Below are 12,395 nucleotides of genomic sequence, written 5' to 3' on the forward strand. Positions count from 1 at the left end.
CTCTCTTTCTCTCTCTTTCTCCCTGTCTCTCTGCACTTCCTGCTCCCCTGGCCTAGAATTTTTGCTCCACCCTTAATAGGCACCTTCTCATTGTCCAGATCTCCAAGCCGTATTATTTATTGCCTATTGGTTGTTTAACTGATGTCACTGTCCATTAGAATATAATCCCCATGAGGCAAAGACCTGATAGTATCCCCAGAGCCCAACACAGCATGTGACTATTTGTGAATGAATAAATGAATGAATGAATGGATGAACAAATGAATCCATTAGATCCATCTCTTTCCTCCTTTGTACTAAGCCTTTTTAGAAAACAAAGACCCACCTTACTTCTAGCACTCCCCTGGGAAGTGTGAATCATGTTGGGTCCTGGCTGCTTTTGTTCAGGGTCTTAATCATCTTTGGGCCAAGAACCCTTTGGTAGTCTGTGACACCCATAACTCATTTCTCAAAATAAAATAACGCATAAAATAATATTCACAGAATTACAAAGGAAATTCATTACATGTAATTACATTTGGCAAATTTTTCTTAGAATTGTGTATGGTAGTATAGCACTTTCTTTTAATTTTTATTTATTTATTTTGAGATAGAGAACACAAGCAGGGGGAGGGGCAGAGGGAGAGAGAGAGAGAATGAGAGAGAAAGAGAGAGAGAGAGAGAGAGAGAGAGAGAGAGAGAGAGAGAGAGAGAGAGAATCCCAAGCAGGCTCCATGCTCAGCACAGAGCCTGACACAGGGCCCAATCCTATGACTGTGAGATCATAACCTGAGCTGAAATCAAGAGTCGGACACTTACCTGACTGAGCAACCCAGGTGCCCCAGCACTTTTTATTAGTGCACTAAATAACAAGATCTAGCAGTGAGTCTAATAACTTCCCTAATTTTGAAGTTGTTCTAAGAGTACATGCTTTATTGAGAGATCTGACAAACTATAATGTGATATGAAAATATTTGTAATTCTTACGGGTGGAAGAGCTCTAGGTGTTGCTAATATCACTGTATTCCTAATAGAAGGAAATGCTACATTTCAGTTAGAGGTTAGGGAAAACAGGATAATTTTTTTCCCCATCCAAGTTCACAGACTCCTTTGAATTCTATTCACTTCCTGGCATCCATGGACTCCAGGTTAAGAGCCTCTATGGTAGGTAAGAGTCTAGCCCCTCAATTTTGTCCTTTTTTCCTCAGAGTGAAGGATTGAGAATGCTTCAATGCTCCTTTTCCACTGCAGTCTAAGAGCAGCAGGTAAGGGTACTGCTGATGCTTTAAAAATAAAAGCATTCTATTCAAGTATCATACACACTGGTGGGAAGCATGAACTTCAGATTTATATTAGCCTGGCTTTGTCACTGCCTAACTCTGGCCAAAGGTAATTGTTAGCCTCTTCGAATCTCAGCTCCTTCACCTGTAAGACAAGGTTGAGACCTTCTACTCACAGGATGGGCTGCAGGATGAAGTACAATAACAGACTTACTTACCAAAGCCAGTGTGCACTCAGGGGATGTCGCCCATAGTGCTGTTGATGTTTCTACTGGCCCATCCCTACTTCATGCCCTTCCTCTAATAACAGCTTCAGTATCCAGCAGGACCTCCACACTAAGTTTCTTGAAGTTGACTAATCAGTACCACTGGCCACCTTTGCTCTGCTCTCCAGTCATTCTCCCTTTGGCTCCTGTCAGGCCACATACTTGGGTGGGGAAAGGAATTAGAATTACCCAGGCCTGAACTGGCATCCTGGGGGTCTACAGACAAGTGAGGCTAGTCAAGTTATTTTGTTCCTCAGGGCCTCACATTAACATGCATGGTAATAGGCTTCCTCTATGGAGCCACAATGAAGATTCAGTGAACACACACTTTTGTTTAATAAATGTTAACTGTCTTCTCTTAGATGTTTCTTCAAATGGAAATTAATTACTAAGAAAAGCATTCAGGTAGGGAAGAAGTTGCTGAGAGAAGGATAAAGAATGAGGAAGTAGCCATTGTGTGGAACTTTGCCACACAAAGTTCATTTCACTTTCATCAATTCTGTTTTTTTTTCTGAGTTTAAGTTTTCCAGCCACAAGCTTTCAACCAAGTATCTACATTTGAAAAGATAAGATTCCCCAATAAGGAGATAAGAAGCCCTCTATCCCTACCTCAATCTAGACTGTGCTCCTGGCAAGTGGAATAGTGGCTTTGCTTTAGGGGAGAAAGAGGGAATTCAGATTGTTCTGAAGTATGGCCAAAAATACCCCCATATAAAGCAAAATGACCCACCCTAAGCTGTCCTGTAGCCCAGGGATTTTTTTAAGGATTTCCATGCAGAAGATATGAGAGTATAGAGTCTAGTTCTCAGGGGCCAACCTCAGTACTGTGAGCATTCCCCAACTATAACCACCACCTCCCCACACTGCCTCCCCCACCCCCGGTGCATTCTCAAGACTAGTGTGGGCTTAGAGTCAGACAGGCCTGGATTCATGTCAGCTCAGTCACTTACCACCTGGATGAACTTTAACAAGTCAATTTTTCTCCCAGCCTCAATTCTTCTCATCTGTTAAAAAAAATAACGTTGTTGTGGAGGTACGATGAGGGCTAGAGATTCTATAGATAAAGTTCCTGGCACACAGTAGGTATTCAGTAAACAGCAAATATTATTATGTAATGTGAACCACAAGAATTGAAAAGAGGAATACAGTGTCTGAAAATGGAGGTGAGGCCAATCAAGATACAAAGAAGGGAAGGAAAAAATCAAAATGAGAGACCATATTGCTGAAGGCATTTGAGCTTGTTCGGTGCTACTGTCAAGTAAATGATGATGCAGGGATGATTAGAAGGTAATTTTATGTAATACAAAAACAACTTATTCACTGAGCACAGCACAGAGCAAGAGATGAGAACTGACATGCACAGGAGGTCAATTACAGATATCATTCCCAGAGTCAGAACAGGTCTCTTGTCACATGTCACATCCCACAACAGACCAGCCCCACCCTCCCTGTGCACATCCTTGCTCATCAAGGCAAAGTCCCTCTGTTCCCTGTGCACATCCTTGCTCATCAAGGCAAAGTCCCTCTGTTTCACAAAGCGATGACAACAATCAAAATGTCAGTAAAAAAAATTACTGAATTGTCACTATTTCTTTGGTGATGTTATTTTTAACCTTTGAATGTTTCTTCCCTGGCTTTTGGGATTCTTATAACCAGTGACAGTGTAAAGCCCTAAGTACCCATGATAATCATTAATTGCTCATTACTTAACTCCATTCCCAAATTCTCTTTTCCCTTGGAGATATAAATAGGAAGGTATCAGTGCCAAATGGTAAAGAGGAGGCTTGATTTTGTTCTCATCCTCCAACAAAAGTCCTGGGAAGCTCTGTTCTCAATGAATAATAACCCTCCTCCTCCTTCTTCTTCTTCTTCTTCTTCTTCTTCTTCTTCTTCTTCTCCTCCCCCTCCTCCTCCTCCTCCTCCTCCTCCTCCTCCTCCTCCTCCTCCTTCTTCTTCTTCTTCTTCTTCTTCTTCTTCTTCTTCTTCTTCCTACTCCCTACACTGCCCCCCTCCCAAGTCACACTCTCTAATTTCCTCCCAAGGCAGGTAGATCGCTTACCAGGATTCTATGAAAGAGAACCAGGCCTAGGACCCACAATAACAAAAGAAGAACAGTGGAGACATGACATCAGTTCCCACCATGAGCAGCAAATCATCCTGGATGCTGGGGAAAAGATAATGGTAGCCTACCAGATACCTACAGTCTACTTCTTATACACAGTGAAGTCAAATACCTTTGCTTAACTCAGAATACAAGGTCCCCACAATCCACCCCAACCCTCACTTCCAGCCCCATCTTTCACCCTCTTTGCTACCACAACACACATTAGACCCTAGAATCACCTCAAGGTCCTGGTGATTTACATGAAGCCATGTGACAGCTGAAAATGTGGGATAAAGCAGAGTTTGAAACCAGCACCACCATTTATAAGTTGTGTAACTTAGGCAAATCTCTTAACCTCTCTGGACCTCAGTTTCCTTAGTTGTAAAATGTGGATGATAACACGTTTTACATAGGTTTACATGAAAGTTAAATGAGATGACACATAGTAAGTGCCTGATATGTGAATGACAGAAAATTCCCACTAGATGCCCATCCCTCCACACTAGGTTAGACATGGGTAAGAATAAGGGAGAAATAAACTTGCAGTTATTTTTTTTTCCTTAGGGTGCCTGGGTGGCTCAGTCAGTTAAGTGTCTGACTCTTGATGTCGGCTCAGGTCGTGATCTCATGGTTGTGAGATGGAGCCCTGTGTTGGGTTCCACACTTAGTACGGAGCCTACTTGGGACTCTCTCTCTCATCCTCTCTCTGCTTCTCCCCAGCTCACACACCTGCTCGCTCTCTCTCTCTCAAAACAAATAAACTTAAAAATAATAATAAATAAACTTTAAAAAAGAATTTTAAAACACTTTTTCTCTCTTATTAATATACCAATAAGATTCGTTGGTGTCAACAACCTTTAATAATGCAAATCACCACTGTGAGCATTAAGTGTATCAATTTCTATCTTCATATGAATTATTTAAATAAAATCAGTACCTTCCAGAGTTTGATATTTCAGCATTGTGATTACAATGCAAAGGAGCAAGGTTATTTTTTTTTAACTATTTAGAAAGGAAGCAGATGGCAAGGAAGAAGTTTGGACATTCAGAACACAGCAACTGGGTGTCTGAAGGTCAGGGTTAGATAGTGGGAAAAGAAAAGTACAAGAATAGAAGAGGGGTAGAGGAAGGACGGGGATGCTGGGAGGGAAACAGAAGGCCATTACATGTAAACTTGTCCCACTTTGTCATTGTGCCTTGGGCTCTGGTGGCAGCTGGACTGTCACTGACAGTCACCCAGCCTGCTGCCTGTGGCATACTCACAGTGGATTGAGACATCAAGATGCATTTGTCAGGTTGCCTTGTCAGTTCACCCCAGTTCAGCCAGACTTCTTAGTACAGGCTCTTTCTGCTCCCATCCAGCCCAGGTACCTCCCACACAAAACTCTTCCCTTTTCCTTACTGAGATGACAAAGAAAAGATAGAAAGAGAAATGAGAGAAAAGATGGAAAGAGATGAGCACATGTAAAATAGGTCAGAATCTTACTCCTTCTCCCCATTCCTCCTGCATAGCAGTATAATGCTTCCAAATCAAAAGACTACAAAACTTTATCCCTCACTATTTTTCAAGTTCTCCTTAGTTTCTTACATGGCATTTCATGTTTTCAAACCATTTGATTTTCATAATAGATGTGTGAACAGAGCAGGAAGGACTATTCCCATTTAAAATAATGAGGAGACTATGGTCCAAAAATGTTGGCCCTTTCCCAAATTCCAACTGCTGGTTAGGAAACATTCCACTTTGGGACTCAAGTCTCTTGACTCTACTTTCCAAGATAGTGGGTCAGGACTAAAACTTTACTCGAAGCCTTCAAATCACTAAGTCACAAAAACTGGACTAAGAAGTCTCCACTGCATGAAGCTGTGGGCAGAAATGGAAGAGCTACAGATTTCAAACCCTGTCTCTGCCAGTGACTACTAATGAGACTTTTAAGATCTTCACCTATGTGGTCCTTGATTTTCTCATCTCTCAGATGAGTCTGATGGTCAATCTTCTGCTCTACAGTATAAATAGAATAAACACCTTATCTATTTCACAGTTGTACCTCTAAACAATCTCCTTCACTAACCAGATTCAATATCCTATCAAGTGTTTGAGACTCCGCAAGACCTAAAACAATCTTAAATATGGGCAGCATTGCTAGAAACCCATAATGAGGCTCATTATCTTCCCATTCAGGGCTCTCACTCTGTCTCACAACCACCAACCACCCCCATCTGTAAAGCACAAACAAGTGCCCCTTGGCCCCCCTCAGTCCTAGTACCAGGCATGCAAATACCAGCAGCATGGCTAAAACACAGAAGAAATCCTGGAAATAGGCTCAGGACCCCTAGGGGTAGGAAATTTTGGATCTCAGATACCACAACAATGTCTAGAAAAGGGGCATGATTTAGGTGGGAACATCCATTTAGTCCTGCAAGAAATGTTGCAAGAGGGCCAGAGCGGGGCTTTTAAAGTGTAGATCCAGGGCAGCATCCCAATGCCTCTGGTCTAAGGACAGCTTTGTCCATGATTATTTATCCTTCTCCATCTCCAAGTATCTGCTTTCAGTTCCTTTTGCTGGTAAACCCATTCATTAAAACTTTTTCATCTGTAATGCAGATAAAAATTTAAAAGTTACTTTGTCCTATTTTAATAATCCCCAACCTTGCTTTCATGGGAATGCTTCCATTAACTTGAAAGGAAAGGCATGGAATCCTCAAAAATCATTTTTACGATGATTAAAATTAATCTTGACTTAAAAGATAAAATTCTTATTCACAATAACCAAAAACTGTCCACATTGTGATCCACCAAAATGTCCACCAAAAAATGTCCACCAAAAGATGAATGGATAAACAAAATATACTATATACATACAATGGCATATTATTTAGCCATACAAAGGAAAGAAATTCTGATACATGCTACAACATGAATGAATCTTGAGGTCATTATGATAAGTGAAATAAGTCAAACACAAAAGAACAAACACTGTGTGATTCCACTTACATAAGGTACCTAGAATAGTCAAGTTCACAGAGACAGAAAGTAGAAAAGAGGTTACGAGGGGTTGGGAGGAGGGAAGATGGAGAGTTATTGTTTAATGGGTACAGAGTTTGTACTTGTAATGATGAAAAAGTTCTAGAAATGGATAGTGGTAATGTCTAGGTAACAGTGTGAATATATTTAACGCTACTGAAATGTACACTTTAAAATGGTTCAAAAGGTAAATATTAAGTTACATATATTTTGCCACAATAACAAAAGAATAAAATGCTACTGAACACCCTCAAGCTTTTCTGGAGGGAGAATGATAAAGAAGAAAGAAGAGAGAGCCTGAAATCAAATTTCCAAAAACAGTGTCACCTCTAAAAAGACTGGGGACAGTTCTCTAAGGGAAGTTGTGTATTTCAGCATCACCCAGGTATCATAATTGCTCTGTACCCTCCTCATTTGCACCTTGTCCCTTATCAAAAGAGCTTGCATATAAGTAAATTGGTTCTTCCTCCTTTGTTCTTCCGTACCACAATACCTTAAGTGGAAGATAAACACCAGATTAAAAACCACCCCAAGGCCAATGCTAAACTCAACTTTGTTGCTAAATCAGCCTTAGACTACAGAGCAAAAACTCTTCACCCACACCTAGCATTAGAATCATCCATGGGTTGGGTAGGGGTTCTTTTTTTTAATTTTCAGCTTTTATAGCTTTTGAAATTAAATGAACTTTCTGCACCCATGTCCATTCTCAATAGGTACAGAAATTTCCACTGACACTCTAGAAAATAATGACATATTACAGATGTGACTGCTGAAGCAATTATCCCTTTGTTGCTTTAAAATGGCCACACACCATTTTTAGCCAGGTCTGCATTGCCAGAGAGGGAAATGAGGCCATCATCTAATTAATTTTTATCTCTATTATCTGGGCAGCTGCCTGAATCCTGATCTTCCCTTTGTCGGTGGAAATATGACATGATTGGAAGAGTTAGATATGACAGGAATGGGCTTAGAAAACTTTTATAAAACTGCCAGATTTCTCTCTTCAGTAAACATGTTCATGCCCATCTCTCCTCTGTATTTACCACTTAAACCTTCTCCTCAAAGTATGGCCTTCAGATCTGCAACATCAGCATCATCCAGGAGCCTTCTTAGAAATACAGCCACATCTAGGGCACCACCCTAGACCCACTGAATAAGATTCCCAGTTGCACCACATTTTCTAGGGTATTCATATGCACTATAAATTTTAAGAAGCACTGTGTGCTTTCCTGTGGCTGCTCTAACAGATTACCACAAACTTCATTGCTTAAAACAACAAAAATTTAATATCTCACAGTTCTGTAGGGCAGATATCCAAAATCTGTTTCACTGGGCTGAAACCAAGGTGTTGGCAAAACCACACTCCCTTTTAGGTGCTTGAGGGAAGAATCTGTTCCTTGCCTCTTCCAGGTTCCAACACAAAAGACATTTGTGATGGCCAATCCTATATAATCTCATCTCAAAATCCTTAATTTAAAGCACACATCTGCAAAGACCCTTTTTCCACATAAAGTAACACTTATAGCTTTTAGGGATTAGGAAATGGATATCTTTTGGGGAGCCATTTTCCCACCTATCCCTGCCCTGCATCTAGGAAGTTTTATTTCCACATGTTAACTGGTATATAACCAAACTACCTAAGTGATCTGTATAAATACCATCTCTCAATATAGTGAACAAAGAGCCATCCATCCAAACCTATATTCAGCAAAGAAGCATTGAAATTTCAAAAACTGCTGTTAGCCAAACCCAAGGACTGTGAAGTTTCCTTGCAGCAGGGACTCACAAACATAGCCCTTACCCACCCAATCTGTCAAACAGATGTCTATGTTATACCCCAGAACACTGTGGGATCCAAGTTGCCACAGAAAGGTCTGGGGATTTGTATTTTTAACAGGCATACTTTGGTAATTCTACTAGGAATCCTAACCATCAGACAAGTTTGAAAAACACTGCTTAGACCAGTAGTCCTCATCCCTCACTGCACGTTATAATCACTTGGGGAAATTTTTTAAAATACTGAGTTCCAGGTCCACTCAGACAAATTCAATCTGATTCCTTTGAGGTGGGTATTTGCCAAAGCTCCCTAGATGATTCTAATGTGCAGCCAAGCTTGAGAACCACTGATTTTGCCTCTCCAGGGCCAGTTAAGTGAGTTAAATGGGATTTAACCGACTCAGGTAAGCCACCCATTAAACTAAGCCTATCTGGGCTGCTGCCTTTTTAGGAAAAAGACCTGCAGGACCTCTTTTGAAATGACTGGATCCTGACCTTGAAGCATTAGGCAGTTATTAAAGTACTTCAGAAAATCACCCCAAAGGAGTTCCTGCCCCAGCCAGGAGAACCCATGCAACCTCCCACTCTTGGGCACTAAGCACTAAAGAATAAAGCCACTCACCCCAAGCAGTCCTCTTACTCACCCCAAATCCCATCCTTCTTTATGAAGAAGAACTTATTTACTTCTCTTCTTCTCTGGCTCCCACACATACTTTCTTCTGGCCCCATAATAATAAAGTTAAAGAAAAAAATGTTAATGCTTATTTACTAATCAAAATGTTCTCTACTCCAATGGCTTTAAATGTCTGAAAAGTTTACATTTTTGGTCCTTTCCACAGAAAGGTATTATCTCACTGAGGAGCCTACAGTTCAAGCCAACAGTTCTGCAAGCTATTAGCAGAACAGGGAACAGGGGACCAGAAGGAGAGAATAGTTCTTGCTATAGAGAAGAATTTATGCTCAAGAGAAAACTGCATTATCTATAACTCGCTCTTCTATATTTTCTGATTCTCAGTTTATTGGAGCTATTCTTTGACTTCTTAAAGTATAGATAACGGATAGCAATGCAAAATAATCCTTGTCTATAGACAAGCAAATTCTGTCCTACCCAGTGGAGATTCAACTGAGTTGTCTCCCCTCCATGGAAAAAAGTTTTGCCTCCATTTTCACATTGATGGCAACTTTCCTTTACTCCATATAAATTTGTGTTTTCTAAATTTTTTCCTCTTAATCAGTCAAAGCATCATGAGTTAAATAAACTCTTTAATATGTGTTCATTTTTATAACTGTATGAGGGTAGAGATTTTACCCTTTTTTGAAAATTAGCTTTTAACATTGTTCATGACCACTTCAGATGCCTAGGAGAACAAGGCCCGCTGTGACTGCTCAAGCTTATAGAATAACCCTAAAACAACCAGGTGAAGATCAAGAGAGTTTGTCTCTGGGAGAAAGCCTTCCAGGGTTCCCTAGTCACCTAGGCTCCAAACTCATCCTGTCCTGGTTCCTTCGTATTTAGCCAAACAAGTAAATCATCACCTAGGACTATAAGCTCTTCTCTGCATAGAATGTTGAATTCAGGTACAAAAGGCATCAGAGTAAGGGATTCTTCTTCCTAGATAAGAAATTATGACCTAAACCAGCACTCTCCCATAAGGGGCTGTGGAGATATTTATATGTGTCCACCCCAATTTGGGGATTTAAAAAGGGTATCTGGAACAATTGTATTTTCTCCAAGTCCTCAAGAATGGTAAAGGTAATGTGAAAAGGTGGAAAATATCCCCAACTTAAGGGAAAACTAGCTAATTGGGAAAATCATAGAACTATCCTAAGTGCATGACATCACTTATGTAAGTTGTAATAATTAAGCATGGCTCTATTTATCACGGTGATGGTCAAAATTGCAAATATTTCACCAAGATAGGAAATTTTAACCACCATTACCTTGTCCAAATAATCTGTGCCCCAACTACATTTTAGGAATGATACATCTGCAATTGCCTTTACCTCAACTCTCCCAAAGTTTCTGAAGTTAGTTTTGCTGCTTTCTCCATGATTCTCTACTCTGGGATTGCTTTACCTTCAAAGTCAGTATTTCAACCATTTAGTTCTTCAATGACATTCTCTTTTTTCTAGCTGGTTAAAATACTCCAATAATACTTTTTCTCCAATCTAATTGGTATAACTACCAAGTAGCCCTTTATCTTCTCCATATACATTGAAACATCTCTCTACCTTTTCTATATTCATTATCTAATTCCTGTCTTCTCTTCCTTCCCTGTCTATCTTTGATTCAATTATTTATTATCTTAAACATTTTTGCAAATATCCTATACTCCCTTGCCTCTTTGTCCTTAAATCCCACTGGCAGGCCAAATCCACAACTCAGATAAAATCAGCTAGAACTTTCTCCAAGCCTGCACTTGGACATCTGAGGGCTGCTGGGGAAAACCCCAGAGTAGGACCAATTGGTGTCACTATAAATTATTGAAGGTCAGCCTTAACCAGATCCTCAACTTGACCCTATAACCTTATTACATGGCTATAGACAATTCTGTCCCCCACCACACACATATTTCAAACCTCTCTTCTCTCATTTCTGACTCCTTCAAAACCCTCTGCTACTCTTAGCAAACCAACCTGTATCACAGAAGAAAAAGGTATCTTCAAATGGGAATACCCCTGACTTCCTGTTATCAAATCTTCAAACCCACTAGAGCTCTATGTATCCTCTACTCCTGTCGGAAGGGGCCAGTCATTCTGCTCTGGATCTATCCCCTCCTGCTTCCTTAGGGACTGCATACAGTCAAGCCACTGCTCTGATCATCCTTATCTTTGGCTTCCCCCAAAACTACTGGATCCTTCTTGACCATAGGCAAACATTCCTAAGTTCCTCCCTTAGCAAAAAATGGGAAAATAACCTTCATCAACTTGCATTTTCCTCTCCGTATACTGCCCTTTCCTTTTCCACTTAACAAATTTCTTACAACTCCCTTTTCCTTTTACTTTCCCCAGACTCCTAATTTATCTACTATGTTTATGTTCCTTCTTACCTCAGCTCCCCATTCTTCTCTTCCCAGCCTTTAACTGTGGAACTTCCTCAAGCCTTGGTCTCATGCAACCTTCTCTCCTCTTTATTCTATCTATGCCCATGATTCTAGGGGCCAGTTGTATACAGATGACTCCCTAATTTAGACATCCAGCCCTGGCCACCATATAAGATCCAACCCCAAAATCAAACTCTAGATCACCCTTCTTAAAAAAATTTAAACTTCTTCCAGTGTTTCCCATGTCAATTACTGATATCACTATCAATTTCATTAGACAAAACAAAAATTTTCAAGCCATTTTTGCTGTCTGACACCACCCCCCCACCAGCCTACATATCCATTTCATCACCAAGTCTTGCATTTTTGCTTCCTCTTTACATGTCAGATCAGTCCACATTATTCTGTATCTATTGCCATCTCTGGTCCAACCTTCCCCCATGCCTTGTTTGGACTCCTGCTTGATCAACCACTCCATACAATGCAAGTGGTTCGTGTCCAGGCACTTTTACAAGCAAGCAGGTGAATGAATGAATGAATGCCTACAGGAAACAAGATTTGATGGACTTACCACTGTAAAAAAAAAAAATTCTATTCATTCAACAAATATTTTTTGTGTTTCTACTCTGGCCTAGGCATTGGTTTAGGTACTAGAGAAAAGATGATCAGAGAGTCTTTCCTCAGAAAGCTTACAATCTAGAAAGTGGTAGGAGCACTCAGTCAACAACAATAATACAAAAAAGAATACAAAAAACAATCTATAAGCAAAAGGATCATCCTCCCTGCCCCAGAAGGCAGATGTAGCTCAAAGAAAGGAGAAATCACATCCAGTTGTATTTTTAGGACACACTTCCTAAAGGACATCGTGCTAACATATGGAAACAGGATATATGAGCAGTAAGTAGATCCTAAGAGGAAGTGATT

General features: G+C 40.3%; 1 pseudogene; it reads left to right on the top strand.

Moving 5' to 3' along the window:
• LOC106982830 (60S ribosomal protein L4-like) overlaps nucleotides 1–12,395 on the top strand; it is a 182,540-nt pseudogene that overhangs the window by 95,106 nt on the left and 75,039 nt on the right.

Source organism: Acinonyx jubatus, chromosome A2 (genome assembly GCF_027475565.1).
Source record: "Acinonyx jubatus isolate Ajub_Pintada_27869175 chromosome A2, VMU_Ajub_asm_v1.0, whole genome shotgun sequence".
In the NCBI taxonomy this organism is placed as follows: Eukaryota; Metazoa; Chordata; class Mammalia; order Carnivora; family Felidae; genus Acinonyx; species Acinonyx jubatus.